We start from the raw sequence: 26,479 nt of genomic DNA, 5'->3' as shown, positions 1-26,479 counted from the left end.
ATATGTACATGTGTGTGGATATGTGCCCATGTGAGTGTGTGTTCACATCTGTATGGGCAGGTGGAGGCCAGAGATCACTCTCTACTTCATCTTTTGAGACGAGGTTTCTCCCGAATCTGGAACTCACTGACTGAGATGGGCTAGCTGGCTAGAGTGCCCCAGGAATGCTCACCTCCCAGCACAGGGGTTCCACACATGTGCCACATGTGTGTGGTTTTCATGTGGGTTCTAGGGGATCAGGCTCCAGGCTCCTTGTTTGTAAGGTAAACACTTTAACTGCACAAACTCCCCAGCCCAGCGTTGACAACTTTAAGAAAGAGTCATTATCCAGTCTTAGAGTAAAAGACCCCGAGTACTGAGCGTTTCCTAAGGATACTGAGGTTATAAATTGAACTAAAATCAAACCCCCAGATCTCTGGCCAGGTTCACTGTTCTCGTCCATGAACATCCACCTGCCTTTGTCTCCCAGAATTCACCCTGTTCTGTTCATACCATGGAGGGAACAGGGCTGTGGTAGCACAGCCTGCTGTGTCTAGGCACTCTTCTCACACTGTATTCGCTTCACCATCAAAACAAGCACGCATGCACACGTGCGCGCGCGCACACACACACACACACACACACACACACCAAAGGCAGTGATACAACCATGTTACAGATTTGGAAACAGAGGTGTTTGAAGAAATACAGGCCTTTGCACAGTACTGAGGTGGCTCAGAACAGACTGCCAGGGCACCAAAGCTAGCGCTGTCCCCACAGGCTCTGGTAGTGTTGCTGACATATCACAAAGACATCCTCAGAAGCAGCTGCCACTGAGGGCTACCTAAAGGCCACAGAGAGGACAGCCAAGATGTCACTTACAGTTACTGTTCTAGTCCCTTTTCCCAGGCGGACATTCTCCAGGGCTGGCCACTGCTTTGCTGCAGCACAGCTGTGACAGCTGAGGAGGATTGGTCACTAGCCTGCTGATGCTGCTTGGCTGTGGGAGGGGCCTGGCAGTCACTACTGATGTAAATGGTGTCCTCCCCAAGGCCTCCACAGCAAGGCAGAGCTTGCAGCTTAACACAATGGAAGCTTACTCTCTTCTGGCACTGCAGGTTGCAAGTACAAAAAATTATGTCAGCAGGGCCGTGTCCCCTCTGAAGCCTTTGGGGAAGGACCATTCCCTGCCTGCCTCTGGTGATAACTGATGATTCCCAGCATGCCTGGGCTTATAGCCTTAGCCCTCTACTCTACCTGTTGTCATGGGGTGTTTTCCTTGTATGTTTCTGTGCCTTGTATGTTTCTTCTAAAGATACCAGTCACCGAATAAGGGCCTACCCTCATGCAGAATGACACAATCTTGAATATATCTGCAAAGGCTTTGTTTCCAAAGTAAAACCACATTCCAAGGGTCAGGACTTGAAAATAATTTTTGTGTCGTTGCAACTAAATCCACAACAAGGCACATGAAAGCCAAACATATGTGAGAACCGCTCACTGATACCCCCAGCTCAGAGCAAGGCCCTTCCTCAGCTACAAGAGGCTGAGCTGATGTACCACACTGGCCACAACGGGTCTGAGTAGGGATCTCTCTGCAGCCTTCTGCTTCTGCCTATGCTGACTAAATCAGACTGTGCCCTCGGGATCTCAGCGACACTGACGATTCAAGTGACAAGACAGGACTGCAGTGTGCGAAGCCACTGGCTCAGAGAAGTGGTTAAGTCCAAGCAATCGGTGACAGTTGTGCTTTGGTAGCAGGTGACCAGGAATTCCCCACTTCAGCCTGAATCCCAGTCAAGGCCTGGTGGAGGCCAACACTGTTCTCCTGCCTGTCCTCTCCACTCCCATCATGCATCAGTGTCATGAGATGTCAACCATCCTTTGTGACAGTCATGGTGCTGCGTCTACACTGCTCCTACCCAATGCCAATTTGTCGAATGAATGGATGGATGGATGGATGGATGGATGGATGGACAAATAGAAGTAGGTATTTTGAAGGGCATTTTCAAAGAAAACAAAACCAGGAGGGTAAATTGAGTCCTGTCATCGGAGAATCCATAACCCTGAAGAAAGAACTGACTCACTGCTCCACAGGTTAGTTAGCTGTCCCATCACATGATGGTACTTCCTAGTGCAAGGGGGTGTGGTGAAGGGTCAGGGTGTGGGGGAAGGAAAACTGAACGACTGTCTGAAGAAATGAAGATAGCCAAAGGGAGCTCCAAGAGGTGGAAAGAGAAGGGCAGAGAGGGAAGTGTGCATGCCAGACAAACACATGATGAAAACGTGAGACCAGGCTAGAGCCGTGGCTCCCCAGGCTAAACCATCCAGTTGGCCACGAGAAGTCACGATGACTTAGCGCAGAGAATCAACAAGAAAGCCATAGAGTTTAGCCCTAGCTGGCCGGGGGGGTGTGGTCACCACAGAGCGGATGGAAGCTGACCAGCACTCTGGGACTTCTCTTTGTGTCCTCTCGGCCACAGCTCAAGTTCACAACTCTCTGGCCAAGGCTGCTGGGGAGCCACCAATCCCGCCACAAGTCCTCAGGAGGCCTACTCTACAAGGCCAGCAGCCTGCCTCGGGCTCTCTGCCTGTCAGCATACACACTCACTAAGTCATGATCAGGTTGGCAGAGAAAGCAGCTAAGTTCTCCAAGTACCGCTCAGTTCGGTCCTGGACAGACAAAACATGCAGAAGTGTCTGGGATGCCTCATGCCTTCTTCCTTCCTCAGGAAGTCCCGAGCCTTGTGGCCTATCCGGGAAATGCAGGATTGGCAACAGTACCAATAGAAACCCGACCCACCGGGTCCTCGCTCACAAGCCAACCACCCAGTGGATCCAGAATACAGCAGAAGGAAATATGGGAATCTAAAATGCAGGATCTGTGTGGAGATCTCATACAGAAACAGATACTATGCAGGGTTCCATTTGAGAAACATAACTCTTCCCCTGGGTGGCTTCTCGCCGTCTGGTGAGCTGGACCCCCCATGCTCAGCTGTGATCCCCTCAAGACTCACAGGCCTCAAGTGCACCTCCCCAGCTCACGTCTATTGAAACCCCGATAGTAATCAGCCAAAGGCCGGTCTGTCCTGGACCATCCTTGATCGTCCAGCTTTTCATCATGAACTTGTTACTGTGCCTTCGGGGCTGAGACACAGTGCGTGTCCAGGGGACACCTTTAAGGGGCAGGTCCACTCACTAGAGGGAAGTGCCACTTGTCTTAGTTCTCGTCAGAAGGGAAGATTCTTGAACACTTGTGCAATAGATAACTGAGGCAGGCCTGGCTGTATCCAGGCAAGCCTGGCAGAGACTCTGTCAAGAGGACATCAATGACAGAAGATGCCAAAAGGTAAAGCTGTGCAGAGTCCTCGAAGCCAAGGGGCAGAGAAGAGCCACAGAGCAGGACTGTTCCAGCACTCTCCGATCAGGCCACTGGTTGGTATCCAGTGTGTATACTTCCTAAAAGATTGCCAATAGGACAGGGAACCAAAAACCTAGCCAAGAAAAGGATAAAGAATATGAAATTGTGCTCTACTTTGGAAGGCTATCACAGCAGGAAAGCAACAGAGGGGAAGGAATTCTTCTCTGATTTAAAAAAAAAAAAGCTGCCTACCAGCTCCTTGAGAGTGACAGGCTTTTTCCTGATACCAAGAGGCAAGAGGAATTCCCCTCATTAGGCAGACCAAGGCTCCCCTGATGCTTTCCCATATTAACAACTAGTTAAGGCCAAGCTCCTCCGCCAAGATGGCTAGGCCACACCACACCCATGAATAAGGCCCCAAATGCGTGGGAGGTGACAGCCCACACATCACTTACTGGCTGAGCCAAAAAGAAAGCAAAGCTCTGGGCAAAGTCCCATCTCTCTGTGTAACAGGAGCCTTCCTGACAGAAGGGAGGACAAAGAGCCTTCTGGGAACACCCTGCCTATGCCAGGACAGAACGCATCGATATGTACAGACAGACATACACATTGGGTCAGTCTCGTGTGTTCTGAGGCCTTACAGCAGAGGGTGAATACAGGGGTGCATTCCATCCCTAAATGAATACAGGGGTGCAGTGCATCCCATCTCTGAACTGCCCTGGGTGGGGCATTATCCAGCGTTTCCAGGGGCTGCCCGTGGCACACCCTTCCCCTCCTTCACATGGAACAGCCTAACACTCCAACACTGAAGGGACAGGATGTTGCTGTGGGCAAGAGGTACACGGAAAGCAATATGAACTGACCAATCAGAAGCCGAGTACCTGAAGCTGGAGCTGATAACTGAGGCCAAGGGGCTAGGTTAGAGCCCCGCCCCCCCCGCCCCCCCCCCCCCCAGCAATCACAGTTAACTGCCTTAACTGCCGTGAGAGAGGAATGAAGGCTCTGCTGGAACTTGTGAGTTTATTTCGGGTTATTCCAAAGGCTTCCCGGGCTCCTTGGCAAGGAGAGGGAGGCGGGCAGAGGGAGTGGGAGGAAAGGCTGCTCTCCACCCCTTTCTAACTGTGGGACAGTGTGTTGCAACATCAACGGCAGCAGCTGATGGCTGTGGGAACGCACACAGACTGAATACAAACAGAAACTCTGGTTCTCCTCCCAGCCTCACAGGCCAGGCTGCAGCAGGGCCTGCGCCGTTGACCATGGCCCCGGCACATGGGCACACACCGGGCACACACCGGGAGCAGAGTCAGCAGCGTGAATCAGCCGGATCGAAAATCCACAAGTGACAGTGAAGAGTGAGGTCATGTAATGCCTTCCTACTCCCCAGAGCAGGTGAGCGAATGCAGGGCCAGTAAACATACAGGTAAATGTCGCACACACGCAGTGCGACATCAGTCAGCCGTGGAAAGGGAAGCCACATGGACAGACCCAGGAGACGCGTCAGTGACATGAGCCTGACACGGAACGACAAACACTGCAAGACTTCACTTATGGGGCGAAAGGCTTGGTGGGGTCTGGCAAGGGTAGGGGTTGGGGGACATGGGGCTGTAGCAAAAGGTTCAGACTTCCAGTTATAAAACAGGTAACGGGGCTGGAGAGCACGCACCGCGCCTGCAGAGCACGCACCACGCCTGCAGAGCACGCACCACGCCTGCAGAGCACGCACCACGCCTGCAGAGCACGCACCGCCCCTGCAGAGCACGCACCACGCCTGCAGAGCGCCCTTCAGTTCCCAGCACCCAAGCCAGGGGCTCACAACAGCCTGTAGGTTCCATCCCCAGGGAATCCAAGGAGATGACAGTCAGCAGACACTGTATCCTTAAAGGTTACTAGGACACAGGTGCTCTCACTGCACACACACACCCACACGGTCATACATACTCACACATTCACACAGTCATTCACTCTCACGTACACACTTTTACACACACTCATACACACTCACTTTACACATACTCATACACACACACTCTTACACTGATACACACACACACTCTCACACATACTCAAACACATACTAATACACACTCATACACACACACTCTTACACACACACTCTCTCACACACACTCTCACACATACTCATACACATACTAATACACACTCTTACACACACACTCTCACACACACACTCTCACACATACTCATACACATACTAATACACACTCTTACACACACACTCTCACACATACTAATACACACTCTTACACACACACTCTCACACATACTCATACACATACTAATACACACTCTTACACACACACTCTCACACACACACTCTCACACATACTCATACACATACTAATACACACTCTTACACACACACTCTCACACATACTAATACACACTCTTACACACACACTCTCACACATACTCATACACATACTCATACATATACACACACTCACACACATACTCAAACACACTATTCACAGTCATACACACACACTCATAAACCACACTGTCACAATACTCACACATACTCACACACACTCATATATACATGCAGTCACATACATTCATCACTCACACACATCTTCATATACAGTCATACACACAAGTGCTCACACACATTCATACACTCACATGCACACACACTCAGATCAACTATGTGAGATGATGACAATACACTGACAAGCTTGACTATAATAATCGTAACGCACATGTGCATCATATACAGTCTTTGTCAATTGTGCCTCAATAAAGCTTAGGGGAGAAAAAACCAGCCCCGCCCTCAGAGGAGTGAGCTTCTCTATAACCAGTGGCTGCTAAAGCTAGAACACACAGGGCAAGGTTAGAACTTAGCATTCATGAAAAATGATTATAGGATGCTAAGGATGTGACTGTAGGCGTGCCCATGACAACCGCTTTCTTGTCTGGGTGTGAAAAACTTCACTCTTGATGCCTAACATGACTTTATTATAAAAATTTCCACACATACACCAAGCAGTATGGCAAAATGAACCAGGCAAACCATCAGTAGCTTCCGTGGAAGCAAAACTGCACCATTTGGGTTCACCTCGTCCCCATTTCTAAGGCATCATTTAAAATACAGTATATATAAGTACTACAGTAGCCTACAAACATGTCCCTGAAGCTCTAGATGCTTACATTGGCCATAACCAGCCAGGTGCGGTGGCGCACACCCATCATCCCAGCACTCGGGAGGCAGAGGCAGGCAGATCTCTAGGTTGAAGGCTAGCCTGGTCTACAGAGCAAGTCCAGGACAGCCAAGGCTACACCAGAGAGAGAGGGGGAGGGAGGGAGGGAGGGGGACAAGACATTGGTCATAAGCAGCAAGTAGCATGTTGAACTCACACTAGAAGAGTCTCTTGCTTGATCCAACTGGATTTAAGCAATGTCACCAGCCCTTTCTGACACACACCTTAAGGGAAATACTTGTAGGACAGAACAGCTAAGTGACAAAGAGCTGGGCCTCCCCTAGGTTTGAAAATAAACGGTAAGGTTACTACCCTTGACCCTGTTTGCTAAGAAATAGTTGGGGTGCAGCTGTGCTTGGTCTGAAGCTTGCTTTTAACAACAGTTGGGAGGGAAACTGTTGGAAAGAAAACTGAGTGCACCCTTGTATGTCTTACCATTGGGGGGGGGGGGTCAGCGCAAGTTAGACAGAAGCAACCCCAGAGTAGTTTTCATTTTGTCTTTAATCACTTTCCCTCATCTGGGAAGCTTCCTTGCCCCTGCGTCATCACCCCATATATGAAAGTCCAGCCCAGCTCTGCCTCCTCCGAACGCCTCCTCCAGCCAGCAGGACTCAGGGAGCAGCGAGGTGATGTGGCACTCAACTGGACATTTCTAATGGCCGAGAAACATAGCTGGGGACTACGGGAATGCTACGTACGCCTCCTTGTGATGGGCTGGCACCTGCTGTACCTTCTGCGCCATCCATAGAGAGACTTCTCCACGTCCAGCCATTGGCTGGGACTGAGTGTGAGCTTTCCTCAATCTGGTTGTGGACACGGTCAGATCTGAAGGGAGGGGGGTCAGGTAGGTTTGTGCTGAGCAAGGGAGTGGAGTCAAGTTAGTCAGGACTTGGCAGCCAACTTGGAAAAGAAAAAATACAGTTCAGCAGGAGCAGCAAGTCTCAGGATGCTGGCATCTGGTGGGTGGGAGCAAAGGTTGATTCTAAAGGAACACCAGGCCGGGAGGTCAAAGGCCTTCATCAGCCTAGACCAGGGAAAAGGTGATGGAGCAAGGTCACAATTTAGCCAATGGAAACCTCTCTGTTTGCTGCATTTTAAAAAAACACTACAAGAGCAGGGGGAAGTGTGTGTGTGTGTGTGTGTGTGTGTGTGTGTGTGTGTGTGTGTGTGAAAATCCCTTCATAGCTCATAAGCCTAGTGAATTAAGCTGACTCCTGGTATGTGGGTAATACAGATGAACCCTACCACATTTTATCAGCAGACATACAACCAAATGCCTCTCTCACAGGAGCCACAGCAATGCCTTCCCCTCAGCAAGTGACAGCACATGGAGACCATGCAACAAAAGACCTCACTTCTTCTTCACCTGGATGTAACAGCAGGATTCCCCACCAGGTTGTTCCAAATCAAAGTTTCTCTCTGGCCTTGAGGGTTGATGCTACAGGAATTGTTTTTGTAGAGACGCTCCGGATGGCCAGCACCATCACTTCCCTTGGTTTCCACATATCGCTCTGGCAGGCTCTGCGCTTGTCCTGGGAACCCTCCCTTCTCACCCAGGAGCTTTGGGCACCATGATACATTCCAGTGGCCTCCCAGATTTTCCTTCTGTCAACAGAAGCCCAGCTCCCGGCTGATTCGCCATTGTTTGTACCAGAATTTATGGCTCGGTGGAGGGAAGTGGCCCAGGGCTGGGTGGGGCAGGAGGGGCGACGTTGCCATGAGTGAAATAATCTAGTATTTTCTTTTGCTTTATTCTCCGTATCTCAATGTCCAGAGAGGCCTACAGTGCCCAGCTCCGGAAGCTTTTAAGATGCCAAATACTTTCTCAATGACTTCTTTTGTGTATTTTCTTCTATGTTTATGAATTTAAAGTTTTGTTGGGAAAATAGACGGTTGCACATGGTTGAAATACACGCATATTAGTATATGAAGGAGCAGTGTAAATACAGACAATTGAGAAGTTCCCCTTCCATCTGAGATTGTGCCCCTCCCCCACCCAGCCCCTCAACCCCTTTCTTAGCAGCTACTATCGATGGATTGCATGTACTTCCAGGAATTTCTCATGCATAATATTCTACATATAACTATAGGAAAATACAGATGAAGCCCTTGCTACAAACAAGCACACACTCCACACAGCACTCTGCATCTGCTGTTTTTACCTGTCAATATCCTTTGGAGGTAATAAACATGACCCCCTTTTTAATGGCTATGTAGTATTTCACTAAATAGATGAACTGTGTGCTTTGAAATACATCTTTTTGTTTAAAGAAATCTATAGCATTTTGGAAAATTTGCATTACAAGAAATGCAGGTCAATGAGGAAAATCCCCTCATGTGCGTATGTGCATGTGTGTATATGTGTATGTGTGTGTGTTTATGTGTGTGTGTGTGTGTGCATGTGTGTACGTGCCTATATCTCTGTGTGTGCACATATGTGCTCACCTGTGTGTAGAAGAACGTGGAAGCCAGATATATTTCTGGTATCTTACTCTATTTATCTCCATCTTGATGTCATTTTTTACTTATTTTGAGACTGAGTCTCTTCAAACCTGGACTGCTGGTCTGAGAGCCCCAGCACGAGGGTCACAGGTAGACTCTGCTACACCCAGCATTACCTGGGATTGAGGATCTGAACTCTGGTTCTCAGATTTATGCAGCAAGCACTTTGTCTACTGTCCCACATCCAAATCCTTTTTAAACCCTTTTAATTCTAGCTCCTCACTTAGTCTTCTGACCGATCCCCATGGGGTAATTACGTGCTCATTAGCAGACTACTTCCTTGTCGCTGCTATCTTGGCCACCTCCAGACCTCCAAACTCACAGTTACCTGCCAAACACTGTCTCCTACCCCATCATCTCCAAGGCCCACAGTGACAGCACATGCTGAGTGCAGACAACTTCCCACGACTACAGCCTGCCTAGCTTTTGTAGGCTCCTGTCCTCATGAAGTACAGTGTCCAGGAGCAACACAGGGAATCCCGGCCACAAAACCACCTCATACAGGTCCTGCTTGGATAACCCAGAGTCGCTCCCCTGTTGCTTCAGTGGTCAGTGACTGGGAGGCCTTTGCATTGTTCACAGACCTTTATCTGCCCACCCCACACGTCTCCCAGGCAACAGGGCCCAAACATCCCAGCTGAACTGCAGATTGGAACCGCCTGTGTCTGAAACATGGTCATTCAAGCAGAGAGGGAAAACGTGTTTCTGGGCACTTTCTCCCTGAGACAAACGGCACAGCTGGCTGACCCTCTGTCGCAGAGCCATCAAGGCAGGGCACTCTGGGCAGCAGGGTCCCTAATGTGCTGAGCTCTCTGCCCTAGAGGATCTTCCTAAGACACCCAGATGAACAAGAAAAACTGTACCTTGTCTCTAAGTCTCTCTGCCCCTGACTTAAAACAACAGCAGCCCTTGAGGGCCTGGCTGGTGGGAGCCAGTCTCACTGCTTTGGGGAACAGCAGCGTTCACTCTAGATTCACTCTGTCTAACTACTTGGCATTTGCACAGGCACTCCCAGAGTCCTGAACTCACCCGAGCTGGATGAATCTAGAAGGGGTGGGGAGTACAGCTGTTTCAGTGTCTCCATCCTTGGAAAGAGCTGGAAGGGGCCCAGGGCTGATGTCGCACCCTGGAGAAACCCTTTCCTAGACAGACGGCGAGAATAAGGCGTAGTGGGTAGGAGAGGCACGGAGGGCCCCGACTGCTGGGCTGAAGGGAACACGGCTATGGTGCATTTGCCCCCAGCCCAGGCATTACCTGAACATTCCTCCAGGTTCGCAAGCATACCTGAGCTAACCTAGTCACGGAAGGCATTTGCTAGGGTAGGGGTGAGAGAGGTATTCTATCTCAGGGCCCTAGCACAAACCAAGCCTGTAGTCCATTTCTCTTTAATCCTCTAGTCACACAAATGGTTTTTACATTTTGGGGTGTGGAAAGAAAGTAAAGAGAATGGTGCACCATGGAATTGATATTAAACGTAAATCTCAGTGTCTCTAAATAAAGTTTTATTGAAACACAACAATGCCTGTTTGTTTACATAGCGCCTGTGGCTGCTTACACACTGACGGCCAGAGCTGAGTTGTCATTCAGACCAGATGGCCACAAATGCTAAAATATTTGCCATCTGGTTTGTCCTTTACAGAGAAGTCTGTGGCCCTGACTCCACAGCAGGTTGACAGCTGCACCATGCAGGTTAACCATGAAGCCATGGCTGTGACAGAGTAAAGCATCACTGTGTATCCCAGGCTGGCCTGGAATGCATCAGATAGCTGGGGCTAGCCTTGAACATACAGCCCTCTTGTCTCACCTTCCTAATTGCTGGAAACAATGAAAAAAAAACTTTGTTAATGGCATAACATTTTGCTAAACTGGAATTCAAAGTTAGTGTTCCTGTATTTGTAAAAATCAAAAACAGCAAAACAAAGCATTGTTAGCTGAAGGCCTTAGCCAACAGGGCTGTAGGTTGCCAACTCTCCTTATGACATAGGAAGGAAGTTGACTGTGATTTTACAACGCCATATTTCAGTTCCCTGCCAGTGTAAATATTAAGAAGTATTTAAAAATCTTAATTTGATATGGACGGCTGTGTATCGTCTTCCCATGCTTAGCTCAAAGCTACCTGCTCAAGGGTGGCTGAACCGCCCATGGACCCTACTGGTCTGAGCTCTCCTGGGAAGGGCCGTCTCTATGCCATGCTTCCCCACCACTGGCGGTAACACGGAGCATCACGGCCGATGCAGGCCCTGTGCGGAAGGACACCTTGCGTGTAGAGGAAGGGCAGGCTGTCAAGTGTAATCCGAACACATACGAAGCCCTGTCTACAGGCAACAGCTTAGGAGAGCAGGAAGAAAAGAAATGGAGCTGAAGTCGGATACCTAAGCAAGTGGTACTGTGTGGCACCGAGCTAGCAAACCTCTTCACTGGATCCTGTAATTGCAGTGTTCTTTCACCTAACGTAGAGAGCATTTGGTCACGTGCCTCAGAAGCGAAGAACCGCTGCACTCCTTGATCCCCCTGGAGTTAGACCTCAGTGTTACCTAACTCAAAAACCACAAAGCAAGGTTCTCTGCCTCCGCACTCCCAGGGGCTGAGATGACTCTGCAGATCAAGGCCCCCGATAAGGCAGCCAGGGCCCTTGTTAGGCCCGCAACTGTCGACACTCAATTAAGAGCACAGATGAGAGCGTTCGCACCATCCGAGGGATAGAAAACACTCCAGGCAAAGACCAGAGAAGCAGGAAGAAATAAGGAGACCACCCAGGCAGAGTCAGCAAGAGAGCAAGGAACCATTGGAGCTTTGGGCCTCCCAGGAAGTCACCACCCACCGCGCTGGGGGCCAGAAGGGAGGGTCCCGGAGGACCCAGCTTGGCTGCTCCTCTGCCTGCCTACCCAACACAGTGCAGGATCTAAGGGCACCCAACGTGGTGCTTCCAAATATCACCAAGAGGTGTCATCGGAGTCCAGGTCACACACCACACCACAGATATGAAGCATATCTTCCCATGCAACTTCCTAATTCACAGGTATGCCGCCTCTGTTGGGGTTTGAATGTGACCCGTTCCCCACAGGCCCGTGAGCTTGAGCACTTGGTTCTTAGCTGGTGGGGCTGTTTGAGAAGGCCTCCGGTGGAGTCTAGCAGGAGGAAGTGGGTCAGTGGTGGGAGGCGCTTAGCTTTTATAGCTCTGCCCCACTCCTTCCTGACTGTGAATACAATGTGTGATGTGCCAGCCTCCCACTCCTGCCTCCTCGCCCTCCCTGCCATGGTGGAATGTGCTGCTCAGATTTTATTATAGGTGTGTATCTAATCAAGGGAGTGTAACTTGCACAGCTGTGAATGGTATTGTGTTAACACAGCCAAGTTCTTTTTTTTTTTTTTTTTTTTTTTTTTTTGAGACAAGGTTTCTCAGTGTAGCCTTGGCTATCCCAGACTCACTTTGTAGACCAGGCTGGCCTTGAACTCACAGGCTGCCTCTGCCTCCTGAGTGCTGGGATTACAGGCATGTGCCACCACACTTGACTCACAAACAAGTTCTTAGCAGAGCAGCCCCTGGTATAGAATGGGCAGCTTTTCCTCAGTGTGGAAAACACTTTCCTCAGCAATGACGCACTGAGCTTCCCACAGTCTGCGATACAGACGTATTGAAGTGCACTGCTACCTTCAATGGCCCAGTTTTAACTCTTGAGGAGGGAACGTGAGAGTGATGGTCCCAGGTCAAACGGAGTCCTCTGTGTGGCTGAGGGGATCTGTAGCTGGCTCAAGTACATCTTGTGTCTACGTTTTTTCCAGGCACTTTTCAAGAAACAGAAACATGGGTTTTCTGAGCCTTCACACCTGCCACCAGCAATGACCTGGGCCCCAATCGGCCAGGGAGCCTCTCAGGCAAGGAGGGTAACAGCAAAAAGAGTGCAGAACACAGGTGCAAATCAAGGGGAGGTCTGCAGAACACAGGTGCATGTCAAGGGGAGGTCCGCAGAACACAGGTGCATGTCAAGGAAAGGTCTGCAGAACACAGGTGCAAGTCAAGGGGAGATCTGCAGAACACAGGTGCAAGTCAAGGGGAGATCTGCAGAACACAGGTGCAAATCAAGGGGAGGTCTGCAGAACACAGGTGCAAGTCAAGGGAGGTCCGCAGAACACAGGTGCATGTCAAGGAAAGGTCTGCAGAACACAGGTGCAAGTCAAGGGGAGATCTGCAGAACACAGGTGCAAGTCAAGGGGAGATCTGCAGAACACAGGTGCAAGTCAAGGGGAGGTCTACAGAGCACAGGTGCAAGTCAAGGGGAGGTCCGCAGAACACAGGTACAAGTCAAGGGAAGGTCTGCAGAACACAGGTGCAAGTCATGGGAAGGTCTGAAGAACACAGGTGCAAGTCAAGGGGAGGTCCACTGAACACAGGTGCAAGTCAAGGGGAGGTCTGCAGAGCACAGATGCAAGTCAAGGGGAGGTCTGCAGAACAGGGGTGCACACTGCCTCCTGCACACAGCTTGCCTTTCTCACAAGGGACCTGCAGACGCATTCTTTGCATTACCCATGGAACCTAGGAGACAGGCACTGACACCTTGTTCTTGCTTCAATGCTGAGTACCTTCTAGAATAAGCGTTAGCTCGGTATAGACACAGGAAACGGAGCGAGTTCTCTATCTCAGCTGCTGCAGCTTTTGCCGAGCACCCTCCTCACCTTTTCTGGCCGACACCTATGCAGATGCCTGAGTGGAACCTGGAAAAGGTTGACAGCGAGTGTGGAGTGGAAGAAGGCCTGAGCATGAAGCCCCGAGTGAAGGTGAGCTATCGACGTGGGCACCGACATGCCAAGGATCACAGCCGAAAACCCACGGGGAAACCCCTGGGGTGAGGCTGAAAGGAATGGCAAAGCCTTCCTCCGGTGCACCTGTGGATGCTGATGGTGCGTGCAAACACGTCCACTGTAGCTTTCTCCTCTGGTGCACCTGTGGATGCTGATGGTGTGTGCAAACATGTCCACTGTAGCTTTCTCCTCTGGTGTACCTGTGGATGCTGATGGTGTGTGCAAACATGTCCACTGTAGCTTTCTCCTCTGGTGTACCTGTGGATGCTGATGGTGTGTGCAAACATGTCCACTGTAGCTTTCTCCTCTGGTGTACCTGTGGATGCTGATGGTGTGTGCAAACATGTCCACTGTAGCTTTCTCCTCTGGTGCACCTGTGGATGCTGACGGTGTGTGCAAACATGTCCACTGTAGCTTTCTCCTCTGGTGCACCTGTGGATGCTGACGGTGTGTGCAAACATGTCCACTGTAGCTTTCTCCTCCACCGGGACTTATGACGTGAAGACTGCTCCTACTAGCTAAACCTGCTATAAGCAACACCCTCGCCTTTCTGTTCAACTCACAACAAGCTTGGTGAGCTTCTGGCATGCTGTGGTTTCTCCACCAGAAAGCCCAGCCCACCACATCCCAGCTTTCTGTGTGGCTGCCTTCTCCTCACTCCCTCGCCTCACAAGCCGGGTCCATCCCTGGAGCCACATCGGAGATGGCAACACTTATGCTAAAGTCACAGCCCTTCCTAGGACATGCTCCAAGATTTCCTTTTTCAGTTACACTGACTGATAGATTGACTGATTGACTCTGTGCATGCGTGCGTGTATGTGCATGCATGCATGCATGTTATGTGCGTGGATAGTTCAGAGGACAATCAATGGGAGCCAGTTCTCTCCTCCTAGCATGTGGGTCCCAGGGACTGAACTCAGGTCACCAGGCTTGGTGACAACTGTCTTTGCTGAGCCACCTTAGCAGCTCACCCTGATAGGATTTCTTCATTCTCTTAAATGTGTCCCTTAAATGTGACCAGGAAGTGGTGAGTGCACACCAAGATCGTGGGTCACAAACTTTACATGGAAAACAGCATACCTCCCAGAAGCAACGTTCTTCTTGAAAACAAGCCACTTCCAAATTGCCAGGAATACGCATGCCTATGATGGTGCAAGGAACTAAATGATCTGGTCTCCAAGAGGCCAAGGCCAAGAGAACTCATCTCTAGGAGAAGGCTCGTCTCCAGGGTTGCAGGAGTGCCCTTGTCACCACTCGTCCTTACTGAGGGACAGAGTCCCAGGCTCACCAGGCAGGAGGAAGCCACAACTGAGAATGAAGTCCTCTGTGAGGTCCTCTGTTGTCTGCTGTCTGAGAAAAAGTCAGCAGAAACCACCCCATACTGACATAGCACCATAAACAGTGGAGTGGCTCACCACCCAGTAGACAGTTAACAGGCTGGGGAAGTCTGTCCCCTTACAAATGGGCTCCGAGGATGAAAAGGAAGGGATGAAGAGACAGACTGACAGACACGCTTCTCCCTTACAGAAAGTTCTGAATGCCGGGGCACATTGGGTTGCATTTGTACTGCTATTCCCAGACAAAATACCTTAGAGGGTTCCTGTTCCACGTGGTCTGTTCCTAGAAGCAAACACGTGCAGGGTAGTCATGTGATACGGTCCTAATCCCACAGCCCTAAGCCCCAAGTGTTGGATGAAGCTGGAGGATGTAGATTTCTCTGTGGAGTGAGCCAGTTTCCTCGCCTCCTGTCTCCCTAGAGAGTGGGGAGCATCCAAGGCCATGCACTGACTTTGCAGGTCTTAAGCCTTCTTCAAGTTGGACTGAGCCTCAAAAACAGAATGCTAACTGAAGTAGGATAGTTCTCTCTCTCTCTCTCTCTCTCTCTCTCTCTCTCTCTCTCTCTCTCTCTCTCTCTCTCTGTGTGTGTGTGTGTGTGTGTGTGTGTGTATGTGTGTCTGCAGGTGTGCACGTGCCTGTGTGTGTGTGGTGCCATTCACATCAAAGTTCAGAACAGGGGAATCTAGCTGCTTAGGGGATGGGGTGCCAGGTAATCACTACAAAGTCTGGAGTTTCTCCCTGAGGTAATAAGAGTGTTCTAGATTGGCTGGGGATGGGTTTGCACAGATGTAGATACACTAATAGAAAACATTGTCCTGTCTATGTTTAAATAGTGTGTGTTAGGAGGGTTTGTGTGGATTTGTGTACATGTGAATGCAGGTGTCCAAGAAGTCCCGAAGCAGGTGTCAGAACCCTTGAAGTTGGAGTCACAGGCGCTTGTGGACTGGCTGACATGGGTGCCGGGAACTTTCCAACAGCAGTATGTGATCTTACCCTGAGTCATCTCTCCAGCCCCCCAGCTTTTTAGTTTAAACAATGAGCTATGAAGGGCATTGATAAAGCTATCCTTTAAAGAAAAGGAAAATACGGACCATTTTAAATACATAACTCTAGAGGAAGACTGTCTAAGTATAATTAAATTCTAAAGGCACAGAAAGGAGATATGTTTAATTACAAAAAAATATTTTCAGGAAAAATTGACTTCACAAAAATAAATATAAAAGCAAGACTAAAGTCAAGAGTATGGGGGAAATCCAAAGGGTTGATTTCTTTAGTTTCTACAAAACATTTCTACAAAATTAATTCCTAAAGACCAACAATTCAGCATAAAATACAAGATTGTCTGGCCAAAAAAATAATGGCCATGTTCTCATATGAACAGAGAAAACACACATACACACAAACACAGAATGACAGAAACCCAAGTTTAACCTACAAAAGGCACCACACAGCTGCTCTGGGGTGGGGAGGGGTGACAGAGGGTGACACTCTGCTAATGAAGGTGTGAGGAAGCTGGCACCAGCTAATGAGACTAAACAGAGACGCAGCCAGACTGGGTGACATGAAAGACACTTGCAGTGCCAGGGGGATGAGGTTTGCTTGATCCCAGGAGCTCAAGACGAGGCTGAACAACATAGTGAGACACCCCCCTCTCCATAAAAGACAGCACACCCTCAGCCTCCTATAAGAACAACTTAGCCAAATCTGTACAAATTCTAAACACACACAAATAAAAATAAATCTTAACAAATCAAACAATGGAACAACGCAAGGACCCCAGCAGCTCCCCAGGGGATGAGCTCAGGGATACATTCTCAGCTTTAATACCGGCCGCTGGGTTGGCTCCATCTTACAGGAAAGGGGAGACCTGCACTTAGGTGGGCGTCACTCCAAGGAATGTGAATAAACAGGGGTCTCTTGCACCTTTATTTCTATCGCACTCTGGCTTTCTAAATTCTTATACCAAAGACAGTGGGCTGGAAATAGTGAGAAGGGAAAAGGGGCGGAGCTGGAAGAAGCGGTCACTAGGGTTATTACAGAGACCGGAAACTATCCGGAGGGCTAAGCGTACCCTGTCGTGTCATCACAAGGGTAGAACATGAGGGAGTCTGCATTCCCAGCCTGGGAGCTCCTGCTTCTCACTCATAACCTGAGGCAAGCATGAGCCCCTGGCCTAAAAACCAGTGCAATGGTGTGTCTGCATCAAATCACAGCCGTGACGTTACCACGCTGAGCTCTTTATCAGACAGCGTGGCTCTCTGAAGTATTGCTGATGCTGTTATAATTCACTTGAAATAACTCCTACTGAAGGAAAAGGGGAAAAAAATAACAGAAAGAAGAAAAAAAAGAGAAAATAAGAATTTTCTCAGTTGGGCCCAACCAGGTTGGAAATCAGTCTGTTCCTCTTCCCTGGCTGACGGGAGGGATTGGAAGCAGAGTCTAATGAGATGAGGGCTGAGACTCCTCACCTGGGGGCTGCAGAGGCTGAGGCTCAAGGCTAGAGAACTCCTGGCTCTGCCCGGAAGCCCTAGCTCTGCTCTTCCTCATAGTCCTCTCCCCACCCCGTGTGTAGGAAGAAGGAAGTAGAAGGCTGGGGGTCAGGGCCTCGGGAGCTGGTGCTGGCCTGATGTCCCATCTGTCAGTTCCAATTTGATCATTCATTCAACCACGGTGGAGGCTGCAGGCAGCAAGGGCTGCCCTAGGAGACTAGACCCTCCAAGACCCACAGTCAGGTGGCTGCAGAGAGCCTCAGAACTGTGTCCCCAGGGTGAGCCTTCCCCCTCGAGGGTCAGGTTCTGGAAGACGGTGTCTGAGAGACAGAGCCATTTGATCTCATCATTTAGGGCCTCTTCATCAGCCACCAACCCTGCTTGCCTTGACCCGGCTATGGCAGCTTGAACCTTCCTTGCTCAATCAATAGCCCCGTGTCTGCGCTCTCAACCCTGCTCCAAGTGATGAACCAACTTCATTGGAAATGTCTGCTGAGGGCTCTCTGAGAAGAGCCATTGTCCCTCCATCTAGGCCAGCTGTGAGTGTAGATGAGGGACATTCATTGCCCAGGACATTTGCCAACAAATGAGAGGCAGCTGTTGGGGCCGAATGGCGTGTGGCTGGCTGCGCACTGCCTTTGGTGAAGTTTAGATTCCAAGTGGGAACATCATTTCTACGTCCACCTTCCTCAGCTAAGACAGAGTCCATGAGGTATCTCGGGGACACAGCAGTCCGCAGTTTCATACCTACCTGTTGTCCCAAAGAAAGGACCCTAGGTACCAAATGCAATTGGCTGCCACCTGTGAGGTGGGCCACCACAGCCAATCTGCTGCCACCTCTGAGGTGGGCCACCACAGCCAAGGATTGCCTGTGCCTTGCCTTCATTCTCCTTTGATGTGCACACAGCGGGCCTGAGCCTCCATGGTCAGAAGCGACCCACAACAGCTCCCAGCCTAGCTGAAAGAGACACATGGAGAACTTTACAGAAACTTCTAGAAATCATTAAGAACAAACTGAATGGCTACCTGTGTGTCGAGCGCCCTGTTGACACACATTTTAAAAGCTGTGACACCAGCCATGGGGACCAGACAGGATTACTGGCTATAGAAACCCACCTATCACCACACAGTGACAGGCCGACAGAGTGCCCATGTAGAATGCAGCAGCTGGGACCAGATTTTACTTAGACTTCTAGGAGGAAGGTCCCTAGGTACATGCTCCCTGTCATGAGAGACAGAACAAGTCTGGTGAGATCGGTAGATGACAGCACACATGAAACCCAGGCACACAGTAGGGCTTCCTCGGAGAGGTGTTACCTTGTTGTGCCAGGCTCTCCGGGCCCTGCTTCAGCTGGGCAACACAAGGTTATCTTCCCTCATTCTAAGGCAACACCAAGATGGCCACTGACATGATACCCCAATGACAGCAAATGCAATCCTGGCAGCAGCCCAGGTGTGAAACTGTCTGAAGAGACCCATCACGCCAAGGTTGATCAAGTTAGCCCAGGCGGCAGACTGCTCTGGAGTTAGGATGCTACTGGGCGGGCTGGGCGCTGTTCATGCCGTCTCTGCCTCCATCCTCTCTATCCTCACGATAAAGACAACAACCTTAAATGTTGGACCCTTGCCTTCCCCCACCCCCACCCCCGCCCCCAGTTCTGATTTTGCTGGCTTGGAATAAGATGAAAGCCTTTGATAGAAAAGCTTGGGGAAGCCTTTTATTAACATTCTTAGCTCTGCCGAGTTCAGACAGCGAGCCCCTGCATTCCAGGAGGCTTCGCCCTGAGCAAAGCAATGCCAAGAATACCAATGAAGGGTTGTGAGACTCTTTCCCAATGGGAACCCCACCTAGCCAACCCTGGAAGGTATAGAAGCCTTGTAAAACAGGGAGGAATGTTACTGGGTAGTTCAAGGTCTTCCCGCTGCCTCTCAGGAGTCTCCAGGACTGAATCAAGGTAATGGGCAGAAAATGTCCAGGGGAAGGTGCCAATGGTGAGTCAGAGAGCACGGCCACTGTCAGGGGTGTACAGAAAGGCTGACACGGTGTCAGGTGGCCAGGGCTTCCTATGCAAGGCCTGTAGGACAGCTGCATTCACAGGACTTCCAACATGGCTCCCTGGGATGTTCGTGAAGGAATGCAAATTGAAATAAGGCACACTACTACTTTTAAATCATTTCTCAAGATCTTGATCTTCGCTCCATACCAGAAGGCTTGCAGCACTGCTGAGCAGGAAGTCGGGGAGTCAAGGCTAATAGCTGGGCATTCTCCCCGTGGCAAAGACACTGTTGCAGAGTGGGGAGCAGCTAGGTGAGTGTGTCCTCAGGACGACAGCCCTGTGTAGGAGTAGCTAGTACTGAGCCTGCCCCTGCAGCTGCAGCCAGGAGGCACAATGGTTCTCCAGGCCCAGCAGCAACCCGAGGCCACACCAAGGAAGCGGGAGCTGGGGAATGGCCAGCACAGCCCACCTAATACAGAGTGTCCCCAAGCAAAACGCCTTATGAAATTCCAGCTAGAGTGCTCACTCCATGGGCACTGGTCTTGTGGACTTGTCCCTTCTCCTTGCTTTGGCAAGTGGAGGCACCCAGGCTTCACACAGGCATGCTGGCATGGACGGTGTGTGGTTTAGCAGGGAGGAGATGCTATTTACCTGACTCTCGCCCTGCATCTTTCCTTCCAACTATGCTATCATCAGCCAGTCTCAAGAGAGAGTCCACCCTCCCCTGGGTGATGGGTGAGTTTACCACCCACAGCTACTCTGGCACCAAGGGTGTGTCGGGAGCAAACTGGCCTTGGCTTAGTTGGCCAGGAACTACACTCTGCCTTACAACGCTACAACAGCCCCCTTTATATTTATGCTCAGTGTTTTCTCACCTTTAAAACACTTTTATAAGTAGGTTTCTTTCACCAGGTGTTGAGCAGTGCTCGCTAAGGATGAGAAACACTGAGGCTGCGGCAATCAGAGGCCAACAGGGTACACAAGCTTCATACTGACAGGATCAAAATGGACTCTCCACAATGAACGTCCCTTCCCAAGCCCCAGCTCAAGGGTGGCAGCTCTGAGAGCAGAGACTGTGGGCGCCAGAGATAAGCGCAGCAGTCCAAAGCAGACACAATCCTCGTCTTCTTCAACTGCCGCCCGTCAACCATTAGCATTCAGGGCTCTAGCCATGAGCTGAACGTACAACCAGACTCTCTCACCAACCAAATCTCACTCCACTGCTACAGCCTCTTCCCGAAAAAGGAACTTAGGCCCAAAAGTGTGGCTCTCCTACACTGCAAGCGCCCAGCGCTCACAGGGCACACTGCAAGCACCCAGCGCTCACAGGAACCATGTCTAAATGAAGGCACAGACCCCACGGTTTTGAACATTTTTATATTCCCCACAGGAAAACACAGACCTCGGACAGTGAGCAGAAACAGAATCGCCTGAGGCTTCTTAGGGAGCAACAACTGGAAGAGGCTGGGCGGCCTCGGGGTGAAGCGACTCTTCCCCTTGGGGGGGGGACAATGTGAGCCAGCTCTGGGGGTCCTAGGGAATAGTCCAGGCCCTGCAGCCAATGATGTGGGGACCACAGCACTTCTTCCAGGCTCTCACGTAATCCCAACCTCCCTTGATAAAACGAGGTTGGCTGCAGCGAGTTTGCAGCACCCTGACTTCTTTGGAAAGCATGAAAGAGGGTATTCTTTTGGGATACTTAGCTTTCCTGGGTGGGGTGTTTCCACCCAAGAAAGAGTATGCCTAGTGGGGGCCTCGCCATTTGGAGGAGGCAGTAGAGAGAGGGTCGATCAAAAGCGACGTCTCACTTTGTGAACACTTGGAAACACTTGGATGAAAGGAGCTATGTAAGGCTGCTGGTAAGGCCCTGATGACATCACAAAGCCTTTGACTCAGAAAGGGCTGACATGGCCTCGAGGGGTGGACGTCTGAGCTTGGAAAAAATAAGGTTGAAGATCTTCAGGAAAAATAGGCAGAAGATCATCACTGTCGCCATCGCTTGAAGGAAATGGAGCTGTGAGTATGGCAGCCAGGTCAGCACGGTCACCCAACACCAAGTCAAAGGCAGGGTAGCTGGAAGGGTTAGTGGCACACAACCTGCTGTAGTGAGAACTGTGCAATGTTGGTTTCATTTAAAAAAAAAAAAGAACAGCAATATTATAAGAATATGTTTTCAATTTCACCCCAGGTGCAGGGATATGGGGCTGCCTCCCAGCAGCTGACTATGATTTGTCTCGTGCTCTGGCAGGGCTGCGGTTTTGCAGACAGTGTCTACAAGTGTGCGATGCTTGGAATTCTGGGTAGTTTTGAGGGGCTCTATAAATGCCAGAGCCCTGATAGGTGTGGCTGGTTGGTGGCTGGATGATGTTGGCCACTGTTGGTTCCAGTCTGTCAAGTAGTCATATGTGAAGAAACAAGAAGAAGAAATAGACGTCCTGACAGCAAAGATCAAACTCGCCCCATGAAACTCGACTCTTCGATCAGCAGGAAGTAGCCCAACAATTTTCTCCTCTATCCATCTTTCTCTCCTATCTAGTGTTAGGGGGCTGAAAAGGAGGAAGTAAAGGGGTAGACAAGGGTGGAGGAGAGAAAGAAGCCCACACAGCAGCAACTGCTGTCTACAACCCATCCCTAGCTCAGAGAACGAAGAGTGGGAAAACAGACCACCAAAGGTGGCCTCAGTGTAGCTCCTGTTTCCTGAGAACACTGGGGCCTAGTCCTTGGCTTGAAATGAAGGTCAGTTTTGTTGCCCACTCACCAGCCCACACTCAACATCCCTTGCAGGCCCAGGCTGTTCCTCCTGAGCCCAGAGAGAGCACAGCACTGGGTGCAGTAAAGAGGGCACCACATACCCTGACCCAAAAGGCTCTTTGCACATACATCTTTGAATCTTAAAAGAAGTTAAAGACAGGAAGACAGCTTTGAATTCAAGTGGGAATAGAGGTTGTGGAACATAAAAAGATCAGTGGTCAAAACTGTCCAAGGCAGACAGACTCAGAACAGAAGTAATTAAATGAGTACTTCACATATGTCAGGTGGAAGGCAGCAGAAAGAGACCCTGGACTGCACTAATCTAAGTGGTCTTATGGCAGGTCCTGGAAATACCCAAATCCACTTCTATTCAACGGGGCAAACATTTGGATGCTGGCTGTGCACCATGACCTGTACTTAGTAATGCAAAGCAAAGATGACTAAGACAAAAGTGGCTGGTGGCAACCGAAAGATGCTCAGCTATCAAAAGCCGCCTGACCATGCCAGGCATAAGAGGCAGAGGTCAGGACTGCTCCCCTCAACTCCTCCCCTGTTTGATGATGTGGAATGGTGACACCCCGACCCCCACTACAGCTCTGACAACTATATGGGAACTTTAGGGTCTCCTGTAAGAATGGTCTCGTCACGGCCTCCTGGGAAACGGGCCTTGGATAGGGCAGCAATTCATGGGGCAGCCCCGTCCTGTCTTCTCTCACTGCGCACTACTTTGGTGTCTTATGTTGCCCTCCTCCACCTAATGCTCCTTTGAGTTAGAATTACATGTCGGCTTCTGGTAGCATGGGTAGAACACAATATATAATTTCTCTTCTTCCCAGACCCCACGGCCTTTCAAACAGGCACTTTTGATATGTGTTCTGCTTACCGAGGACTGCTTCGTGGATTTGCGATAGTAGAAATGCTATTGTCAGAGGTCTGTGCCCTCAGTCAGCACTCAGTCTTAAAGAGCCATCCAGGATGCTGGACGGACACCTGGCCCATTGATTTTGCTACTATAGAACTCTCCCTCCCGTGCACCCACCGGTTTGCCCTTTCCTCCCCCTAGTCACAGGGACACTGTTTCCCACTCATGACCACAGCAAATAACGCTGCCCAGAACACCCTCACCTCTGCCCCAGGAGATCTGGTAATTTCTAGGTCATACAGTAAATGTATATTAGACATGCCTGGTGCTCTCCTGGTCTTGCTACATGACTGGCACTCCTCCAGTCAGGTCCTGAGGCTCAGAGATGACAGTCCCTGTGAGTTTTTGGCATTGTGCAGCCCTTGACTCCTGCTAACCTCCTGGACTGCAGGGTTTCAGCTGGGTTGTCAGCAGTGGCTACAGGAGGCAGGGTGCTGTAAGTTCCTGGTGGCCACTTTACCATGTAAATTCCTATTCATGTGCTTTGTCTTTGGTTGTTTTGTTTTGTTTGTTTTGTTTTGTTTTCTGGAGAAGTCTGCTTATTATTCAAAGTGCCAATCCCTTGAAGGTTTTAGAGCAATGGTTCTCAACCTTCCTAATGCTGTGACCCTTTAATACAGTCCTTCACACTGTGGTGACCCCAACCATAAAATTATGTTTGTTGCTACTTCATAATAGCACTTTTGCTACTTTTATGAATCATAAATATCTGATATGAAGGATATCTGAATGTGACCCCTAGGAAAGGGTTACTCAACCTCCCAAAGGGGTCACGCCCCACAGGTTGAGAACTGCTGTTTTGGGTGTTATAACTTCCTGCCAACTGACTATTAACTGTCTCAGTGTATCCACAGGTGAATGGAGACTTTAACTTTGATGAAATTCAACTTGAAGGATGCACAGGGGGAAAAAAAAAGCTTCTCAATCACCTAATCTCTATTTTGTAATCATGCAAATACATCACACAGACTTAGGTGCTATGGACACGAAGAATGACACCTTTAACCAAAGGGGTTATATATAAATTGTTCATTCATTATAGCGTTACTATGGTCATTGAGAACTGTGCAAGGTACATTGAGCGCTAAGAGGTGTGTGTGTGTGTGTGTGTGTGTGTGTGTGTGTGTGTGTGTGTGTGTGTGCGTGTGAGCGTGTGTGTGTGTGCTTATATACGTGTTGGCAGGATTGACGGTCAAGACATCCAGACGGAGTAAACTTTGACAAATCAGCTTGCCAGGTCGTCCTGAGGGGAGGGCACTGCAGCCCAAGAGTCAAGCACTTGCAAAAGCCACCATAGATGACTACGAGGAGTCTAGCATACCTACAGCAGGGAGTGGGGTCAGCAATGACTGCAAAAGCTGAGCATCCAGGAAGCGGGCCATGTATCAGAGGCCAAGTATATCTTCAGCACAGGGCCCACCACCTCCTTGGAAAATTACTGCAGGCACCTTCTAAATCCCAGGAGGAGGAGGCCTGGTCAGGTGCCTGAAGAAATCTGGGTTTGTCTTAGTTATGATAACAATGTGTTCGTGTCTCTGAGAAACTCATAGACAGAAAATACAGGAAAGACAAGGGTTCCTGTGGATCAAAGTGAAGAGCATCCATGTGGTAAGATATGTTCACCGAATAGTCTAGGCTACCCTGAAAGAAACCTAGCCTTTCCTTTGTGCTTTGGGTGTCGGCCACAAAATCCCCCAGTAGCCAAGAGTGCTTGTATTGGAACTGTACAGAATAAAGTCATTAGTGACACAATGGATTCTTACCCAAGACCTCAGTAGGACCCCTGCTAGCCAGCTGCCCCTTCTCAATCTTAATCATTTTCACACTCTATAATGACAATTTAAAAAAAGCCAGGTCTGGAGAATATTCTTCTCTAAGCTATAGGACTGCTTTTGCTCTTTTCCAACCAGGGAAGAGATATTTGTCAACACTGACCAGCCAAGCATGAAGATGTACAAGAGGATGTGGGAGCCTGATTCCTTCCTGCCCTTCAGAGCTAGGCCTCCCAGCATTCTCCCTTTCTCTCCCTCAAGACCTCTCACCTTTCCACTCCCCAGGAAAACCGTCTCTCCTGGTCAACAAGCTTCTTCTCTCAGCGTATGAGATAGATGGTTCAAGAAAATGGGCGGCCACGGACATCTCTCCTCCTTCTCCTCCAACACACACACACCCCTGATGTCTGTAAATACTTAGGTCTACAAAGAGAGAAGGAGGCATCTAGACCTCCCCAAGACAGACCCTACATCCCTCATCCTACCCATCAGTCTATTTCCAACATAATCCCTGTATCATTTCACTCTGAGATGATTCCCAGCCCCTGCTGCTAAGGACATGGAAGCAAGCCATCAGCTTTCTCAAGGCCACAGACAACCTTGGGATTTCCTATGTAGAAAAAAGGGCCCACACTTCCATGATACCAGAGCCCACATCAGGGCGAGCGGTCCTGGCCCTTGCTCTGGTTAGCTGGCCCCATGGGCTGCAGCAGAGATGGTGAGCGAGCTTCTGCTGTGTCCTCCTGCCTCCCTACACTCTTGAAGGACAGGCATCCCACAGCCTGACATCCGAGGAAAAACTTGAGTATTAGACCCCTTTCGTGTGTAAACCAGCAAATAAGGATGGGTGCCACAGGGAAAGGAGGTGCCTCTGGAGGACTCCACGGCAAGGCAGGAGCTCAGATTCTCTCTCCGAGAGCAGCTTGGCCACCTCTCTCTCCAGGAGAGCAGCAAGGCAGCAGCCAGGAGACACCTGGATCTCATAACTCTCAGAGATCTGATCCCGGTCGGAAGTGTTTACAGTTACACACGGCAAAACAGCATCATGTGATAGAGATGGGCGCTTGCCCACTGGGAAGTCAGGAGGTCAATGGGAAAAATTATTTTAGTCTGTGTTGAGCCTTGTCCAAACAACGCAGCACTCTCATGCTCTCCCACCCATGCGCCCCTCCCCCCTCCCCCGAGCCCCTCCCCTCCTCTGACACTCACTTGGGTGGGAGGGTGGGGAACTGTGCACAGGCGGAAGCTGCAATCCTACCCTGTCCTATGGTCATATTGCTACTAAAGGGGGGGGGACAGGCTGGGGGGGAGGGCATGGAGGGACAGGGGCAGGGACAGGGACAGACATGG

At 50.0% G+C, this 26,479-nt stretch overlaps 1 protein-coding gene and 1 long non-coding RNA gene across 5 annotated transcripts in view; one reads left to right on the top strand and one right to left on the bottom strand.

Moving 5' to 3' along the window:
• Window positions 1-26,479, bottom strand: part of AFAP1L2 (actin filament associated protein 1 like 2) — a 100,680-nt gene that overhangs the window by 63,621 nt on the left and 10,580 nt on the right. The window lies entirely within an intron of this gene.
• On the top strand, window positions 4,271-8,764 carry LOC311591892. Of its 2 annotated transcripts, XR_014777245.1 has the most exons (4): window positions 4,271-4,354; window positions 4,557-4,729; window positions 7,085-7,345; window positions 7,847-8,764. It is a non-coding gene; the product is annotated as an uncharacterized lncRNA (long non-coding RNA). The 2 variants fall into 2 exon arrangements; XR_014777246.1 differs by lacking the exon at window positions 4,271-4,354 and having other exon boundaries at window positions 4,362-4,729.

The sequence above is a fragment of the Acomys minous genome, assembly GCF_964271855.1.
Source record: "Acomys minous genome assembly, chromosome: 2".
Taxonomy (NCBI): Eukaryota; Metazoa; Chordata; class Mammalia; order Rodentia; family Muridae; genus Acomys; species Acomys minous.
This window is presented reverse-complemented; position numbering and strand designations above follow the sequence as displayed.